This window comes from Dendrobium catenatum, unplaced genomic scaffold (assembly GCF_001605985.2).
Source record: "Dendrobium catenatum unplaced genomic scaffold, ASM160598v2 fragScaff_scaffold_716, whole genome shotgun sequence".
NCBI classification, from domain to species: Eukaryota; Viridiplantae; Streptophyta; class Magnoliopsida; order Asparagales; family Orchidaceae; genus Dendrobium; species Dendrobium catenatum.
Window position 1 is genome coordinate 13,101,929 of NW_021319178.1, and position 5,450 is coordinate 13,107,378.

The following is a 5,450-nucleotide window of genomic DNA, read 5'->3' on the forward strand; positions in this document are numbered from 1 at the left end:
GTAGAGTATATAGTTGGCCTTTTGGTGCTAGCTAAAATATCTTAGCCTAAATATCTAGGATTTTTAACATTTACATCATACCCTTGCAAGTCCAAATTTATTTACCACCAAAAATTTTTTTTTATTCTTCAATTTTTTTCATTTTTTATTAGCTCTCATTAATTTAAATTATGTTCTTATGAGTTAGAAAATTTGAGTTAATAGAGTGTGTGTTTTTTGCATCTCAATGTCGTACAAAAATATAACATACAAAGATAAAAAATTGTAATATCATAGTTTTTTTCACCAGAAATGTATACAAAAGGAAAAAATCTTGGGGTATAGCTAAGTTGAACAATTCACTATATAGTAGGTGAAATAAAAATTCTCTCTTCCTCATTGTTAAAAAAAATGGCAATTACTTGAGTACAAACATCTGAATTCCTCTTTAGAGATTATAGAATACAGGTGTCCATAAATTGACAGTAAACACCTAACAGCAGGTTTTGATTTCTCCCATAAGAATTACATAAATCTGGAATCTATTGGAAGACAATTAGTACCCAACAATAGGGTAATATTCTGAAAAGAGTCGGCAATTGCTGCTGGTGGTCATTGGCGGTAATAGCTGGTGATGGTCGTTAGTGGCAATAATTAAACAATATAAAAGAGCTCTTTAAGATGATGTAAATATTTCCCATCTTCTTCAATTGGAGAATGGTGATCTATTGATAGACTTTTTTGGAAGAGTATTTTGGTCATATGGAGAAGAATCCAAAACACCATATCGTACAGTCATGAAGCATTCGTCCATCATTTAAATGCCTTAACGATTTCAGAATCTAGTCATCTTAGGCTCATTGGATTCATCTCACTAAGCCTTTCGATTCAATTATAAATATGCCAAATTTGAAAATCATTTAGCCTTCTAATTAATATCTATTTTTTTTAATTATACTTTAAGTGTTTGAGTTAGACTCATTTAGGGTCGGATTGGACTGCTTATGGTGTCGTTGGATAAATTATACTATAGCATTATTTTCTTAGTTTGAAATTATTTTTCAAATAATTAAAAAGGTTCACTTTGCAAAATCTTCAGTATAAAATTCCCCAAAAAATGCCTAAATATTAAGAATGATTGCCTCTATAACATACATAAAGTTACACGGTGAAAGTTTTGTAGATATAAGTTATCCTTGATTTTACATTGCAAAAATATGAATTAAATAAAAAAATTCCCAAATCATCTTATTTTTTAAAATTAAGATAGAAAAAATGTAACCTACCACGAAATAGACAACTTTATAATTGGACCATCAATTGATAACAAACCGAAGTCACCCAAATCTGACTTTCTTTCCAAAGAAAGCTCCCCCACCCCTCTCTGGCCGACCACCCTTAGGAAAGTGAATACATTTTTGGAATACTTTTATTATGAAAATTCTTCGTAATACCATGGTGCTAACTATGGTGCTCCTTCATAGAGCTCACAATGCCACAACACTGCCCCAGTGCCACTACACTAACTAAATTCCAAAAACTTTGAGAGCAATTTTGTTGTAATACTGCGGCGCCCTAACAGAAAAAAATATATATTTTTCAAACATACAAACAAACCCTTGAGACCCACTTCATACACTCTTATATGCATATAAAACACTCCCCGAACACATATAGAAGGGTTCAAATGTAAGAATTTAATAGAATACCTTTAATCTAGTGGGGCCATAATGGGTTGAATTATGCATTGCCTTTATAGGTCTTACAATTCTCTTCTTCTCAAAAAATAACATTCTTGACATTTTAAAACTTAGATTTCATATTATAAGAATATATCAGGATACAACTCTCTTCTTAGATTTTTTCTTCCAAGCAGCATCTCTTTTATTTCATTCTTCCACTGAATTCGAACAATTAGAATATGTTTGTTTCTTAATCTTCTAACATCATAAGCCAGAATTCTCTATTATTCTTATATGTAGCTCAGATTGTGACATACCTCATTATCTTCTATAAATATTCTATTTCTTAAATTAGATACCCATTTCTTCAGAAGTGATATATATATAATATATTATGGATTTCAGACATGTACTGTTGTGGAAACTATAATATGTAGGTAAACTTTCTAATTTTTTCAATAACTTCAAAGGGTCCAATGTGCCTTGAACTCAACTTTTCGTCTTCACCAAATATGTTAATGAGTTAATGCCTTTCATTAGCTTAATTTTGCATATACAAAGTTTCCTACTTGGAATTTCACAGCTCGATGCTTAGCATTAAAATACTATCTCTACCTATCATGTACATCTTTTAATATATCTTTGACAAGATGAATCTTTCTAGTAACATCATTGACTAAGGTTAGCCCAATCAGATTCCTCCCATCCACCTTTATCCAAGACAATGATGTTCTATATTTCCTATTATACATAGCTTCATAAGGATCCATACCTATACTTGACTGAAAGCTATTATTGAAAGCATACTCAATCAAAAGAATGTGATCCTCCCAATTACCACCAAAGTTCAAACACATAATCTCAAAAGATATTCCAGTACCCTCTCAAACTATCCATTAATTTGTGGATAAAAAGCCATCATGAAATGTAGTTTCATGATAAGACCTTACTAAATACCCTTTCATAATTTGGAAGTGAACCTACCATCTACCCATTTCTTCAGAAGTGATATATATATAATATATTATGGATTTCAGACATGTACTGTTCTGGAAACTATAATATGTAGGTAAACTTTCTAATTTTTTCAATAACTTCAAAGGGTCCAATGTGCCTTGAACTCAACTTTTCTTCTTCACCAAATATGTTAATGAGTTAATGCCTTTCATTAGTTTAATTTTGCATATACAAAGTTTCCTACTGGAATTTCACAGCTCGATGCTTAGCATTAAAATACTATCTCTACCTATCATGTACATCTTTTAATATATCTTTGACAAGATGAATCTTTCTAGTAACATCATTGACTAAGGTTAGCCCAATCAGATTCCTCCCATCCACCTTTATCCAAGACAATGATGTTCTATATTTCCTATTATACATAGCTTCATAAGGATCCATACCTATACTTGACTGAAAGCTATTATTGAAAGCATACTCAATCAAAAGAATGTGATCCTCCCAATTACCACCAAAGTTCAAACACATAATCTCAAAAGATATTCCAGTACCCTCTCAAACTATCCATTAATTTGTGGATAAAAAGCCATCATGAAATGTAGTTTCATGATAAGACCTTACTAAATACCCTTTCATAATTTGGAAGTGAACCTACCATCTTTATTAAAAATAATCACTTTTTTTATCTCATGTAATATGATAATTTCATGCACGTATACTTGTGTCAATTTATTTACTAGGTTAGATTGTCAAATAAGAATGAAATAAGCAGACTTCATCATATAGTCCACTACAACCCAAATGGCATCATATCCCTATCTCAACCTAGGAAACCCCATAATAAAATCCATTATTTTTCACTTTGGAATAGGAACTCTCTCGATTACTGATGTTCTACTTTCACTAACTCTTAAGCTTCAAATATAGAAATAAAATATGTTTCATCATTTTTTAATTTAGGCTACCTGAGTATACCTTTCGTATTGCTATACATTTTGCACTCAATTGATGAACATTACAACCTGAATAATGAGGCTCGAGTAAAAAAAGGGATCTCAAATCTCCAGAACTCGAAACCCATAGTCTATTCTTATAAAAAATTATATAATAACCAGGTATTCATATTTCAAATTTTTTACGAGACTTAATCTAATCAGATAATTTCAAGACTTAGCATCTGACTTTTAAGATTCATAAATCCTTTCTTTTAGAGACAATTGCATAATCATATAAGTCAAAATACCATAATCTTGATCAATATGTGTAATTATCTCCAATTGAAGCTTCTCCATATCCTGTATAAGGGATTCATCAGAAGTAAGATGAATACATTAAAGCATTTGTTATCACATTAGCCTTATCAAGCTAGTATTGAATAGTTATATCATAATCTTTAATCAACTCAAGTTATCTTCTTTACCTTATATTTAGATCTTTCAGAGTAAATATATATTTTAGACTCTAATGACTAGTAAAAATCTCACACATGGCATTGTACAGATAATGCAACCATATTTTTAATGCAAAGACAATAACAAGCTATAATTCATGTGTTAGATAATTTCTCTCCTGTGGCTTCAATTGCTTGGAAGTATATACTATAACCTTCCAATGCTACATTAGGACACATCTAAGACATTTCAGTGAAATAATATTGAATACATAAAATTCTTCTCCATAAGATGGAATAGTCATAATCAGAGTGAAAGTTATTAGTACTTTAGTTTTTGAATGCTAAACTCATAGTTAGATGTCCAGATGAAAGCTATTGACTTTTGAGTCAGTCTAGTAAAAGGTGCAAAAATCTAGGAAAATCTTTTTACAAACTTTCTGTAATAATTAATTGGCTATGCCTAAACTGCACATTAATATAGTAGTAGGTCTTAGTTAATCAACAATTGCCTAAACTTTTAAGGGATCTATAACAAATACCTGTACTACTCACTACATGCTCCAAAAAAAGATAAAAATTTCTCAGTCAAAACTCATATTTGGAGAACTTAGCAAATAGATGATGCTACCTTAGAGTCTCCAAAATAATCATCAAATATTGTTGATAAATTTTACTTTGCCACACATGATTTGTTTTAAAAATTTTCTTTAGTCAAATATGTATAAATTAATATTATACCATCCAAAAAGATAAATTAATATTTTACTATTGATTTGAAAAGAGAAACCTCAATTTATTTTCATGATAAAAAATAGCATAAGGATTATTAAATTCATTCCTAAGAATAAAAAGAATATTCACTTATCATTTTAATCATGAAACTAAATCAATAAATTTATTTTTATAAACAAAATTGTATAAAGAATATTCAATTCATCATTAAAGATAAAAAAATATGCATTTATCATTTTAATCATGAAACTAAACCAATGAATTTAAATCTAAGGTTTGAGTCCACATATTCTTCCCCTACCTTAAAAAGGAATTAAGATATGGATTATTTTATTAATGGGTTCTAGACTTTCTATAAGGGCAAACCCCTATAATTAATTATATGTCCTAAAATAATACTCTCGATTAAAGTGAACACTAAAGATTTTTAAATTTATATAGATTTAAATAAAGGTTTGGACTATTAAGATTTCAATGCACATATTTTAGATTATAAATTATGAAGTTGGAATTAAATTTTAGATTTAGACTTTAGATTTTGAATAGGAAAAGAAGAGTGTGCAAGAATTGAGGCTTGCATATAATTTGGACTTACACTTATTTAGAGTGAGCTTTCAGCTAATAATCCTAAGCACAATCAATCAACATATGAATACATGATTAGATAGGCTATATCATAGGAATTATAATTTAGAAAACTATAA